The sequence below is a fragment of the Ixodes scapularis genome, unplaced genomic scaffold (genome assembly GCF_016920785.2).
Source record: "Ixodes scapularis isolate PalLabHiFi unplaced genomic scaffold, ASM1692078v2 PGA_scaffold9__187_contigs__length_104089568, whole genome shotgun sequence".
NCBI lineage: Eukaryota > Metazoa > Arthropoda > Arachnida > Ixodida > Ixodidae > Ixodes > Ixodes scapularis.
Window position 1 is genome coordinate 97307016 of NW_024609884.1, and position 15109 is coordinate 97322124.

Below are 15109 nucleotides of genomic sequence, written 5' to 3' on the forward strand. Positions count from 1 at the left end.
GTAATGCCAGATTCTACTTGCGGTTTTCAGTATCAACGTCCACCATCTCAGCTACGGTCCACGCTTTTGCAGTCCGAGCAACGTCGCGTCTGAAAACAGCGAGCAGAATCTCATCGTGGGAGTCAGGCTTTAGCGCCCATTCTGCGGCGTTCACGTGAAATGAATCGCCACACGTCACATTATTCACGCAAAGTTTTGCCTCGTTAGTTTTGCTGAAGCCGCTCAAGTAGTCAGACATTGTTAGGAGGACGTAGCATCAACAATTCCAAAGCGAAAAAGAGCATGGGGACTACCACCGACGCCGACCACAACGCAATTCAATGGTTTGTTTATGGGCGACGGCGGGCTTCTTGCCTACCATCCACCGCGCATGCGCGGCGCCGGTGGCGCCCGCTAGGGGCGCTCCGGTTTGTTTGTAAACATGAGTTGGTGTATAGAGAGCGAAAAATAAAATACAGCCACGCTTCTCTAGTACGACCTGCTAAATGAAGATTAAAACAGGGAGAACACTTATTTCTGCTCGTGAATACAGAAACCTTGATCACCCACTCAGGTAGACTCTGCGGGCCTGTCTTGCTCGCACCAGCGACGCCAAGGGCGTCGCAAGAGTTGTCGTAAACAAAGAGACAACAAAACCCAAAAATCGCGGCAAACGCTACACAGCAAGTGCGAGTTCTATTGCACCTCGCAAGGGCCACGGCAGTGATCGCCTTCCCCAATGCACACCCGCTGACACCACGTGCATGAGCGGGACAAAGCGCTGCCATGCCACCATACAATCACCCCTTACTCGGGCACCTGTGTCGAGTGCCACGAGGACAGTGTCGCTCCCCAGAGCTTCATTAGGCCCACGAAGGCGTGCTCGGCTCGGCCTCCTCACGGAACCGTGTTCGGCACTCGCTACGCAGTCAGTTCGCTTAGAGGAACACCACTAAACATTGTAACACCCATAATCGTGTAAAAAGGGTGTAAGAAGGGTGTAGGTTAGGAAAATCACCCATTTTACACGCTTTTACACGATTTCTGAATATTGGTGGGTGTAAAAAGGGTGTGCTGACGTTTTACATCCTTTGCACGCCCTCTTTACGCCCCACTTGAAGCGATGGTGTCTGAAATCTTGTAAAAAGGGTGTATGGGCGAAATTCACGCCCTTCATCCACACGGTGTGAAAGGGGTGTAATGGTGGTGCTGTCAAATCACAAATGATTTCATAGCCGTTCATATTTATTACTTTGGTGAAACTTTTGTTGATGTACGGCGGTACAAACATCGAGTATAATTAATCGCCACACGGAGTCGCGTATGATTAGGAAGTGCTAGAGAATAGTTTTTGCAACTCCTATTGAACTCTTCGTTCGACACGAGCCTGAAATTACGTTTCGCGCGTGCATCAGTTTTATCGGTTCAACCTTGATTAAAAAAAAAATCACCTCCGCTCGCAAAGAAAAAAGAAAAAAAAAAGATGAACGAAGTCGTGTAAATATACAACGTAGGCAGCACGCAGTATTGCGCTGTTATGGAATTAAATCGGAAAGACTGTGCCGATATTGCTTTGGTCTAGCCAATATCTGTGAAAAATGGGATGGGTCGCGCCGACGCTATCCTGACATACCGTACGTGGCGCCGTTTTTGGTTGAATGTCAAGAGTGTCCTGCGTGAATCGGCTATGCCGGCGAGATATTTCTATTTCTTGACTGCCTGAAATCCGACGTTAAAAAACAAAACAAAGCAAGATTAAGCGAAATAAAATCTGCTTAGACTTTTATCCTGAGAAAGACCTTTTAAGCTGAAGACTTGAACAAACTGTGGCGCCCTCATTTCGGATATTACAAACTCACCTGGCTGGGTTTCGCACTACTTATAGCACCTTCACTGAGACTTTATTTTGGAGTGTAGCTCTGAAGAAACAATGTCGCAAGACAATCGAAAGTGCCGGATTAATGACACCCCCAGGGACGCGACTCTTATCTCTGCGTAATGCCACCAAAATATCTAGCTTCCCGACGCTTTTTTTTTCGGTTTTTCTTTGGTACACGTGAAACCGCGTCTTCGACGGCGTTCGAAATTGTTTTTCGTATTTATCTTGTGATCTAGCGGTCCGCACCAGAGCATGCGCGTCTACATGAGTGGCAGTTTGAGACGCTCAAGGTTGTACTACGCAAAGCAAGTCCTGGCGAGTCCGATTTCGCGACCTTCCCTGGGCAGGGCAGGTGACAATACAAAGCAGCAGAGGGAGATTAGCGGCTTTGTCCGACCCCCTTTGACCTCATCTTCTGATAAGCCTCCAAACCTTCTTTTGTGTCTTCGTGTTGCTGTGAGCGAGTGCAAAGGTTGCTTCTAGCAAATCAGAGGGGTGGCTCGAAACACGTGACCGCTCTCCGTAGGACAAGGACGCTTGGACGAAAATTTGTCACGTGACTCGCTCTGACGCGCTGATGGGCTACTGGGGCCGTAGTCTTTGCCGTAATCCAAGTTATGGCGAGTTGTAGGGGCCACGTAGGTCCGGTTTACAAAAAGGGGGGCGCCCGTCACACTGTAAAAAATTTTCGCCCCATTTTACGGCAAAAGTTGCCGGTTCAATATTGCCGACATGTTTTCCGTAATCCAGAATATGGACCGTCTGTGAAAACGAGACACATAATTTCGTAAAATGACGGAACGTCCGTAGCTCACTTTACGAACAATTATCCATTTTTCATTTTACAGGAAAAGTTGCCGGTTCAATATTGCCGACATGGTTTCCGTAATCTAGAAACTGAAACGTCCGTAAAAACAAGGCATATATTTTGTAAAATGACGGAATGTCTGTAGCCCACATTACGGACAGCTACTTGTAGGAAATATAAAAGCTGTTCGCACTAAGTAACGAAGCACTATACCTTTCCGCCTTATATAAGGCTAAAGCTACGAGCCATTCGTACCACCTGCACCTCCGATACATCTGCAGACTCCCCTCGCAGAGCTCTAGCCCTGCCAGGGGTTTCACCTAATCTATCAAAGGTGCAGGATTGGTGCAGACGGCTTGTAGCTATGGCCTTCAAAAAAAAAAAACAGAAAGGTATAGGGCTTCATTACTTAGTGCGAACAGCTTCCATGTCCAAGTAAGCCGAAGTCACACGAAGCTTTGGGGTACAGATTGGTATGGAGAGTTCATAGCTTCGTCATTCAATATATGCACTTGCATAATTTTTCATCCTTAGACAAAACACGCAAGAGTTCATGTTTTGTAGAAGAAAAAGAGCACACAGCCTGTACTACTCCTGGCCAGCATTATGTTGTGTGAGATCAGCTGTTCCTATAAGCAACAGCTGAACAAACAGCAATGAAGAAGTTTCGCCACGACACCTTTACTGGAAGAGGGCATGCCTTGCTTTAAGTTTGGAGAAATTTCACATTATAGTTGTCCTTGCGCTGGCCATCTAGATGCTCCTCCTTGCTTGTGCTTATAGTTGTCCTTCAATTGAAGACATCTTCAGTATCTTCATAGTGCATGTAAGGGCAGCTTGAAATAAAGAACAGTAGAGGATTCGAAATCAATAGACAATCACAACAAATTGTATATGACATACATGGTTAAAGTCTGCAAGCAATGTGCTTATCAACTATCCCAGCTATCCACCTTTCTTTATGACATATAAAACAAACCTTTCATAAATTGAACCAAAATAAAATTTGCATACCTAATACAAGTGTTTGAGAAATAAAACAAGCAAATTAAAATTGCACAACTATTCAGTGATATTAAGCACATTGAATTCAGCCGGATCTCCCTTAGTTTACACAGTGGGCTCGCAATAATTCAAACTCGGATATTTAATACTTCTGGTCAAACAAATTTCAAAAACTTGGGTTGTCCTGCAACGTTTTCAATGTATTCATAAGCCGCTTAACTCGAACGGCGCTTTCGTGCAATTCACACTTTTTGTTCTCGCGGCACCGTTGAGAGCACTTCTTTCTGAGCACTGTGGAGAAGGTGTTGCTTTTCCGCAGTGCACCGGTGCTCGGTACGAAGTACACTCAACGAGGCTAAAGCAGAGTAGAGCTGTGTATAGACTGTTTTACTGAAAGATGGCGAGAGGAAAGGGGAAAACGCTACTGGCGTTTTCCCCCTTGCTGCAGCGTTTGAAAGAGTGAAAATTCCAGATGAGAGGCTTCACCGGTGTTGGGTGTAGGCATTGCTCGCACTTTGTTTGCGCTTTCTTCTCTGTTTTAAATTCCCAAACTTAATTAGAGCCACGGGCTTTGATAGCGACAGTCCCCCGGTCATCAGGACATCATTGCTCGGTTATAGGCTGCAAGAAGAACGACAGAAAGCGTCGAATACTGCCGAGGACCTATGTAGCTTGCATGGAATCCGACAAGACGAGTGCGGCTGCAATGTCTTTAAGCCCCATCTCTTTCCACATGACCCCGAAAAGACCTTTCCCCAACGCCATCCTCTCGACTGTGCTCGGAACATTTTGTGAATGAAGCGTGCACCGCACTTAATGCTGTACCGTCAATGAACATGGAGTACGCTCGCAAGGTGCGTGCAAGTGTTCTCCTGATAATTGCTGTTTCAGCTTGTAAAATGTTGTAACTTAGTTTATCTTAATATTGATATTTTGAAGTGTTTACAATGATTTGATTTTATTATCTGGAGCACTTAGTTGAAGGCTGATTACCGCCGTTGGGTGTGGCTGGAAATTGTCGAAAAGCTAGTCCTATTGCTTTTGCCTGAATCGCGATCTCCTGCGCGTTACCAGAAAGCCGTGAACCTCTGTTGACCGTCACAGCGCGACTAGATTATTTTTATTTTCAAAATTAGTACCTATTGTAGCTGGAAAGAAACCTTCAATTCATGTTGCTGAAAGTTGAAACATGCTCATGCATTGATGTTTATAAATGTGGAAACATGCTCCTGCATAGGTGTTTATAAACGTTTTATTTGAGGATCCCGTGCCGACAAGTGTGTCTTTTGTCGAGAACTGAAAACAGCAAAGTCGAGATGCGCCTATTGTCGGAGCGAGTTGATCAATGATTCAACGATTCGAAATTGATGCATGAGCATGTTTAAACTTTCAGCAGCAGAAATTGAAGGTTGCTTCCGGCTACATTATGTACTAATTTTAAAAACAAGAAGAATCCAGTCGCATTGTGATGGTCTACATAGGTTCACGGCTCTCTGGTATTGAGCAGGAGATAGCAATTCTGGAAAACGGATAGAACTAACTTTTCGACAATTTCCAGTCACACCCAGCAGCCGAAATGAGCCTTCAACTAAGTGTTGTGGTCGATAAAACTGAGTCATTGTAAACACTTCAAAATATCAATATTAGAATAAATTCAGTTACAAAAAGTTACAAGCTGAAACAGTAATTATAAGGAGAAAACTTGCACGCACCTTGCGAGCGTACCCCATTTCATCGATTGTACAGCGTTAAGTTCGATGCGCACTTCATTCACAAAATGTTCTGAGCACAGTCAAAAGGATGGCATTAGGGAAAAGTATTTTCGGTTTACGGACGCAACCCACCGCTGCCGGAAATCGGGGTCACGTGGAAACAGCCGCACTCGCCTTGCCGGATTCCGTACAAGTACATAGGTCCCCAGAGAGTATTCAACACTTTCTGTCGCTATTCGTGCACCCTATAACCTAGCAATGGTGTCCCGATGACAAGGGGATCGTCGCCATCGAAGCCTGTGGCTCTAATTAGGTTTGGGAGTTTAAAACAGAGAAGAAATGCAGGCACTCAACACCGGCAAAGTCTCTCATCTAGGACTAACTCTTTCTAACGCTCGAGCAAGGGGGAAAGTGCCGGTTTTTGTTTTGAATTCAAGAACTTTTTTAGTGTTTCTTTAAACATGGTGCCTATGAAGTACTTCATGAACCTGAAATACTATACCCGTTTTCACCTCAAGAACCGTAGTAAAACAAGATTTCCCACACTAGTGTTAAATTAAAACAATGAGAGCAAAGTTGTTTCGTTAAGAGGTGCTCACCTGATAGGCATCTGTGGAATCAGGCATTGACTCATTGCTCCCAGAACTGAAGAGCTGGCTCTGTAAAAAGAAAGTATTGTTCACCTTCCTGTGCATATTTTGTGCAATTGGAAGAGACAAGAGATATTGTTAAAAATTAGCAATCCTTATGGGCCCGTTTGTTCGAAGCGCTAACCGCGGCTAAAGTTAGCCGCAGCACCTAGGAGAGGGATTTTGAAATCAAGTGACGGGCTCGGTAGGGATGCGGGGAAACATGGCGGAGCCCCGGTGACAGAGCGCCGCTCGCTTTGGAACTAATATGTCGTTGTAGCTGCAATATCGGGCGCATAGTCAGCAACGAATGCTGCAGTAGGCTTTCGCTTTGCCTTACCCCACTTATATTGCAAAGCATGAGCAATGACCTCGCCGCATTTGTTTGATAATCTTTCGATTCTGGCAATTCCTAAGCTTAATGAACACGATAATTGTCGGCATGGCAACGTCTTTGGAAAGCGGATTGCCTTGACTCAATCGGCCGGGTATTGATAGCACACAAAAACAGCGTCCCAATAGACCTTTTTCTAGATTACCCAAGCATCGAGGAGAACGCTGGAAGTGTAATTCTACGGTCTGCACGCGCTGGCCTCCCCCTTATAAAAGATTCGAAGTATATAATCATAATAAGGCTTTGACGAACGCACGTGCCAAGCAAAATTTGTTTTAGACTTTTTGCTTTCGAACAATTACTACTGCAGACGCCAGCACGTGCAACGTGTGTAACTACACTCGTAGCGTGCACCTCGGTGCTTGGGAAATTTAGAGAAAGGTTTATGGGACGCTGTCAGCTTTTGTGCGCTATCAATACCCGGCCGATTGAGTCAAGGCAATCCACTTTCCAAAGACGTTGCCATGCCGACAGCTACCGCGTTCATTTAGGCTTAGGAATGGCCAGAATCAAAAGACTATCTAAACAATGCGGCGAGGTCATTGCTCGTGCTTTGCGATTTAAGTGAGGTAAGGCAAAGCGGAAGCATACCGCACCATTCGTTGCTGACTAAAGCGCCCGATATTGCAGCTACAACGACATATTAGTTCCAAAGCGAGCGGCGCTCCGTCGTTGGGGCACCGCCATGTTTCCCCGCATCCCTATTGAGCCCGTCACGTGATTTCAAAATCCCGCTCCTAGATGCTCTGGCTAACTCTAGCCGCGGTTAGCGCTTTCGAGCAAACGGGCCCAGATATGCAAACTTTACTGTTCAAGGCTGCTAGGAGCAGTTTATGACACTAGTGTTCAATCAAAACAATTCGAGAAAAGTTGTTTCTTTAAAGTAAAAACATTATTTAAAATCGGAAGTGACTTTTACCTTCAAAGTGCTATAACTAGGGGTGTGCGAATACCAAATAGTAGTTTTCGAATCGAATACCGAATTGAATCAAGAAAAAAAAGCCGAATATCGAATCGAATATTGAATAGTGATTTTATTTGTAGGAATTTTTCAAAGTGTGCTGCAAATGAGACTATTATATGTGCAGAGTATGTGCCTGGTGTAGAATATGCATCTTGTACGGAACAAAAGCAAAAATGTAAAAAAACTTCTGGTAAAAAATAAAAGCAGTTGCTGTTGGACGTTGGCCACTAAAGATCCAATTTTATGGCGCAAACATAATCTATCTACCCTAAGCGTCACAAAAAAAAAAAAGTTACAGCCACGCGTGCCTTCTCGTTAAAAGCCCAACCTAACACCGCGACCTTTTTAAAAAAATATTTGTGTATCTCAGAAAAGGGACATTTTGCGATATTTGGTCTCCATTTTAAGGAAGAAAAAGGACACCGGGGATTTTATTTCCCATAAATAAACAGATAAGTGTTAAATCTGAGTAAACAGGCTTAAACAATATAATCTGAAGCAAGGAAACAAAACTTGGTTAGGTGGCGCAAGTCACCGTCCAACTGCCGCTATGCATCAATTTTTCCGTCTATCTATCCTGTTTTAGAGAGCCTTGATTTAAAAGAGGGAGTAAGCGAAACTGAAATTACGAAGACTGCTCCAGCGCAGGTTGGTCGTAAGTGTGCATGTGTTGTGTTGTCGCGTGGAAAGAAGGCGAGCATACAAAAGAGCGACGACGCCTGCCCTGCCTGCCCGATCAACGCTTCCGTCTTTTCGTCACCTTCTCGCAGTTCGTAATTCAAACGCGGCTATCGAACAGTTGGGAACCCTCTCAAGTCTAGGGACACTATTTTTCCGTTGAGTTTTGTTCAGAATCAGAATTTGCGGCTTACAGCTCCAAAAGAACGACGACGATAACTCGGCTGGTTTCATCGGCGTGGTTAACGTAGTTTTCTTGGTGTGATCGTGCAGTCGCCGATTTCCGTGAATGCGGCAAGTGTGTTCTACATCGGCGCTCGTGAAAAACAATTAGGCATGGCGCGGCGTAACGGGATGTTTCGGTTGTGATTCAAGGGAAGATTGTGTCACGATCGTGAGTAAATCTGCGTGCTATAAAGTTTGTGGCTTTCGTTAATTTTCTTTTTTCTAACCTGCGCGTTAGATTTTTGTGGAATGGTAGGACCAAGAGGTGTTTCTCGCATGGTCTGTCTAATATCACAGCGCTTACATCGGGAGAAAGAACGACTTTTTTGTCAGCTCCGCGCCGACCGCGCGTCTTTGGCCAAATATATTGAATATTCGAGTGACCGAATACCAGGAATTCGATTCGCGAATCGAATTATTCGGGAACTTTCTATTCCATTTGAATTCGTATATTCGAGTATTTGCACACCCCTAGCTATAACGCATGAAATGCAGTATTTAAGAGGTTGGTTTTTTTATTTTAAACTGAATGTTTGTAAGGCCACATGACGTCAGATCAAGCGACATCAATTTTTCTGCCAAATTTAGTGGGGAAGCTGAATTGGTACATAGGTCACGTGACATCCATTTTTCCGCTACATTTAGCAGGAACCTTACCTTGTAGGTCACATGACGTCAGATTACATGACAAATTTTTCTGCCAAATTTAGTGGGTAAATTGAATCGGTGTGTAGGTCATGTGACATCAATTTACCCGCTAAATTTAGCGGGGAACCTGAATTTGTCTGTAGTTCACATAACCTCAGGGCACATGAAATCAATTGTCCCTCTAAATCTAGCAGGGGAACTGAATTAGTGCATAGGTCAGATGACATGAATATTTCCGCTAAATTTAGACGGGAAAATTGAATGGTTGCATAGGTCACGTGACGTCTATTTTTCCGCTAAACTTATCGAAGAGCTTTAAATTGTCTGTAGGTCTCGCGACATAAATTTTTTTGCTAAATTTAGAGGGGAAACTGAACTTGTGTAGAGGTCACGTAGCAGCAATGTCCCCGCTAAATTTAGCGGCAAATGCACGGATGGATGGACAACATTTTAGGATTGGAGGGTAATGTTAAAAAGCACTTAATGTTCTTTAAAAAAAAAGCTGCTCACCTGATGCGCATCTCTGGAAACAGGCTTTGACTAGCAATGAATTGTAGCCCCAGGACTGACGTGCTGTTTCAGTAATGGTTCCTGCACAAACAATTAAAAAAAATGTAAAAACACAAGCCCCAAAATTTTCTTGCCATTCTCCTTCCCCTGCTTTTCTGTGCATTTAATTTATTTCATCCCTTGGCAAATCCGAAAGATTTCGAAGTGCTTATCCTACGTCTTTCTGTTAGAGCCCGGTTCATGTTGCAGAAATTTGGCCGAATGGGTAACCCGGAGCATTCATTGTTCGTCGAGACACTTTTCCTTTTACTCCATCCTGTTCTTGACAGCAGAAACTACTCTCCCTTGACCATAGTCATTAAAGGGATACTGAACCGAAATTTGGATTTCGCAAAATAAGGCCGCAGAAGCGTTGAACGGGACGCTACGAACTCCAGAACATCACTCAAACATTGATATCTCAAACGGATGGCCGTACTTTTGGAAATGAAGGGCGCGATCAAGCGAGGTCTTTGACGTAATTGTCCTACGGGAAAATTTGAGAATGAGGGGAAGCGGCCTCGCTTCTCTGCTCCTTGCTTCGGTTCACCAACTCGACACGAGACGTAGCGAGGTGAAGAGGGAATGGGAATCGTGACGTGCCTTGTCTCGTCGGCCTTGTCAGCCGTGTTCAATCGGGAATTTCGTTTCTGAAAATACGGCAATCTGTTAGAGATGTTGCTGTATGAGTGATGTTTCTGGGTTTTGCAGCGTCCCGCCTATCCGTCCAGCCTAGTTTTGTGAGCTCGAAATTCCGATTCAGTATCCCTTTAAGGAATTTTCAGATCATACACAGGTGGTTGACATTGCCAATACAAGCTCATGTTTGAGCATGGAATGAGCAGACGTCTGCAATCTGCAATGTCTGATCTACAGGAAGTTTCTGTTTTACCAAGACTCATACCATTCCATTGTCAAAGAAAGGACCAGGCACTGTTAATAAAAACTTTCATTACACTGTTTTAAAGAACAATTTCTCCTTCTTAGGATCAAATGATCATATTAGGATAATTGACAAATAATGGTAGATTCACATGATGGATCGAATCGCAATTTCATCCGTGGACCGTTTGTCACGTTACCATCATGTCGGCTATTCCTACGATTTGCACCTCGTCAGCGGACGCCCAGACTGTGAGGGCAGAGTGCCTTTTCACGCGCAGATTTCTGGCGGGTGAGTAACAGTAAAAGCGTTTATGTACAGTAGAGTACCAACAGCACAGCAATATTTTTGTTTTCGAATAAGCCAAACAAAGATAGTGCACCACTGTGTTTTGTCATTCGCTGTTTCATTTTGTCGAGCCATTCTTATTTTCCACTCGTGAAAGAAGCTGCAAGAACTTTGCCCAGTTGATGCGCCGCAGGTTCAGGTACTCCTCCAGGTCGGTGTCAAGAAGCTTCTGTGAAAACCTGCCTAGCACGCTGCAATCTTTCCTGCACGTCCACCCAGTTTTCCACCCAGCAAGACCTTTCTTACGGCTGTAGTGTGCTGAAGAGTGGTGCACAAGGAAGCAATGCGTAAAGGCATTTCCAATTGCCTCTCCGCGACCCCAAGACTTAATCGCTTTAATGCTGAAACCTTCTGGAGCAGAACTGTACTTGTGTCATGTGGTTAGTAGAGCTAGTGGTGCTTCACGCTAAGCCTGTCACAATGCTTTGCCTCGCTCGGTATGTAAAAGCGGCACACAACGATTCTTTTTCATGATAGCACCGTGATCATAGTCGCAAACATCACTTCTGACCTTGGAAAACGGTGCCACAGTGCGATGTTGGCCTTTTGTGGAATTGCACGGCCGCGAAAAGGTTCAGTCTGTCCTCGCTGTCATCAGCTCGTCTCCCCCGTGTGGACGCACTTGGGCGACTGACGTTCCGTGGACGTCTTGCAAGTGATCAATCCATCTGCAGATAAGCTCGTCGTGTGAATCGGTCATAAGTAGACTGCAAAGTCTGCACTCACTTAACACTTCTGTTGACGTTGCCTGCACGTCATGAAAGTGTGTCTTGTATCCAGTTAGATATTGTCAAAAGAACGAGGAAAATGCATAATAATGTTGCACATTGTTCACTGTAACCACTCAACGTTTTTCTTTTCTCTAGCTTTTTATTTTATTTTTTTTTATTGCACGTACGGCCCAGGCCGCACATGTTTCCACAATCAGTCAGCATCCTTAAAAACCTGCACAATAAAAAAATGCGTGCTGCCATCTCTAAGCAGCTACGAAAGCTACAACGAGAGGTATGCTCAGAACAAACCTGGGATGCCCAAAAAGAAACAAGGGGTAAGGTATGGTGCGCGGATGAGCTACACTCATCCTAAACGGTTTACGGACGGCTGTATAGACCGTTTTACTGAAAGAGGGCGAGAGAGAAAAGGGGGAAGCTACCGGCGCTTTCCCCCTTTCTGGTTGTGTAGAAAGAGTGAAAGTCCCGGATGAGAGGCTTGGCCGGTGTTGGGTGTCAGCAGTGCCCCAACTTCGTTCGCACCTTCTTTTCTGTTTTGAACTCGCACACTTAATTACAGCTACGGGCTTCGATGGCAACAGTCCCCCAGTCATCGGGACACCATTGCTCGGTCATATGGTGCTCGAATAAAAACAGAAAGCGTTGAATACTGTCGGAAGACCTATGTAGCTTGCAAGGAATCCGGCAAGGCGAGAGCGGCTGCAATGGTCTTGAAAGGCCCGTTCACACTCTTGCGACCGAGTAAGACCGAGAGAGACCAAACCACTTTTTAAGCCTCTTGCGATCTCTTAGGACCACCTCCACGCTGCAGCCCATCCGGTCCTAAGAAGTCGCAAAAGGCTTAAAAACCAGTCTGGTCTCTCTCGGTCGTACTCGGTCGCAAGAGTGTGAACGGCGTTTAAGCTCCATGCTTTCCACATGACCCCGGTTTCAGGCGGCAGTGGATTGCGTCCGTGAACGGAAAGGCGTTTCCTCAACGCCAAGCTCTCGACTGTGCTCGGAACATTTTTCGTGAATGGAGCGCGCACCGAACGCTGTATCGCCAATGAACATGGGGTACGCTCGCAAGGTGCGTGCGAGTTTTCTGGTGATAACTGCTGTTTCAGCTAGTAAAATTTTGTAACTGAATATATCTTAATATTGATAATTTGCAGTGGTGACTGACTCGATTTTATCGTCTACAACACTTAGTTGAAGGTTCGTTTCCGCCGCCGGGTGAGGCTGGAAATTTTAGAAATGGTGGTTCTATCGGTTTTCCTGAATCGCGATCTCCTGCGTGATACCAGAGAGCCGGCAAAAGCGCTCCTTGGAGTGGCGCTGGTGGGTTGTTTCCATTGTTTGGGCGCTCTGAAACGCTGGACGGTCGCTGCAGGGTATGGCAGTTTAGCTCTGAAATGAAAGGCACTTGGAGGTGAGTGGCACCGTCTCTCGAGCTTACACAATTAAGGCTGAACAGCATGTACGCGATTTAGCAAGCGACGAAGATTTCTCACTGTAGCTCAGTTTTTCGATTTCTAGAAAACGTTGCTCATCGCCTTGGTCGCTTGTTCCCGTCGTTTTCGTGTGAATCGCCTCGTCGTGCGGCTGATCGAGCGATTGCGAAAAGGGTTGCCATCATTTGTCTCGTTGCTCGCTAAATTGCTTACATGCGGTTTATCAGGCACGTAGCCAGGGGGGGGGGGGGGGAGACATGGGGCCCGCACGCCCCCCCCCCCCCCCCCCCCCCCCCAAAAAAAAAATCTTCCATTTTGCTGGGGCCTCCTCTCCCCCCTACCCCTCAACAGCATTTTGAAATGGGCGAGCCCCCCCCCTCCTCCCTCCCCCCCCCCCCCCCCTTTCCGAAACAAAATCCTGGCTACAAGCCTGCGGTTTATACTTTATGGTTGTCGGCACTTGCGAAAATGTGAAGCTTGAATTTCATCGAGGGCTTTGCCCATGCCGACTCTCACGACTGGTGGGAAAACTTTGGGCTCCAGTGAAATACCACCACATGATTTCTCGCTTGCTTATGAAGTGAGGAGGTGGTGGTTTGAAAATCAGTTCATGGTCTTTAGAGGAAGTTGTTTAAAACACCTTTTTTCTGTTTCTGTTGTCACTACTCAATGCGCGTTTTTGTTTTTTCTTCCAACCTTCTCAATCAAGTGCTGCCAGAGGGTTAGTAAATAAGCGCAACATATACAGGATTTTGTATAGAAAGTCAGTGCCCCAATCGAAAAAGAGCTCTTTATACTCTCCGCAAACAACATCATCAATACAGACCCTACTTCTAAAGGCGCACGTCACGCATTGTTTCGAGCAGTTTCCGAAAACAAAAAACGAACTAGAATTCAACCCCCCACAGTGGAAGCGAATACGCGCGCCAGCACGCTAACGGGTATACTTTTACCAGTCATGGGTTCTGCAAAACACACCGCCTAGCTAGGCGATACCAAGACACCACGCGATTTGCAGCAGTCAAGCCTTGTTTACCGATCTACGAGATGAAGCTCCGATATAATCACCAAGTGCCTCGCTCGGCCGCCCCAGCTGCCTCCGGTGGAACCTTTGCCTCTGGGTGCCTTCCCGCAATCTGACTACTCGCTCAGTGACAGATCGGTTCCGGGACTTCCTTGGCAAAAGCTCGAGGGCCATCCAATGCGGAACGCACGTGTGCGACAAGGAACCGCTCACGGTCGCTTTCACGCCGCATGCACACACAAGAACACGACATAAACGCTCCGAACAGAAAGGACTGAAGAAGTAAAACGAATCGGCGAGCACTCACCAATTAGACTCAACTCCACAGCTGGTTCCACGGGTTCGCCGGCACCTAATACACTTCCTTTTTCCAAGAACGTTCTTCGATGTTCCTTTCCGAAAGATTGGAAGCGCCCAACATTACGCCCGAAAGTTTGAAACTCGCTTTGTTTTTGTGTTTTGTTACGATGGTGATGGCGATGCGGCGATGCTCGTTGGTTCCGGCCACCGTGGTTCCGACCAGGCTCATTTGACGCAACATAAATGTGCCTGTTTTTGTCAACTGAATTTCAAATTTTCAAATACAGAAAGTTGTCTTAACATTTATATAATTATTTGTAATAATCCATGTTGCAGTGCATTGTGTACTAAACTGAAGCTTGGCCAGGCTTGGCCAGCTCGGCTTCGTTTCAGTTTATCATGGCGGCGACCACCACTGTCCCATGTAGCGTGCTCGACCTATTTGCTGTGCATTGGTTGTCTTGTTATCCACTTCCTGCGATCCGCATCCGCAACAAGCATGCTATATTGTCTGCTCGCCGGAAAGAATATCCAGTCTTCTTGGAAACAAGGCCCCCACTAGGGTTGCTCGGACGTCGTCGGCACCCACGAACCGACTCGGCAAGCCTCACGTCGTTGCTTGGTGCCTCCACGTTTCCGACGATGGATCCCCAAGCCCTGGCCTCAGCCGTATATGACGTAGCCGTTGAAAAACAATTTACGACAACGCGGTGTCTTTGGAATGCCATTACTACGATCAGTGGCTCTTAAAACCTCAGTAGCCCCCCTTCAATGGTGAGCTCTTCGATGTGAACGCTCTTACCTTGAGCGTCCGGAGACTGCTGCGATTTTCCGACGAGAACGGACGTCTTTTCCGGGCTCCGCAAACCCTAAAAACTGTACGTGATACTGGTATAAATATCGCCTCGCACTGTCGGCCC

At 46.0% G+C, this 15109-nt stretch overlaps 1 long non-coding RNA gene across 1 annotated transcript; it reads right to left on the bottom strand.

The window, feature by feature from the left end:
* Window positions 1-3359: 3359 nt before the first annotated feature.
* LOC115313093 lies at window positions 3360-9569 on the bottom strand. Its single transcript, XR_003917296.3, has 3 exons — window positions 9432-9569; window positions 5983-6042; window positions 3360-3502 (listed from the first exon to the last, which is right to left on the bottom strand). It is a non-coding gene; the product is annotated as an uncharacterized LOC115313093 (long non-coding RNA).
* Between the last annotated feature and the right edge of the window lie 5540 nt (window positions 9570-15109).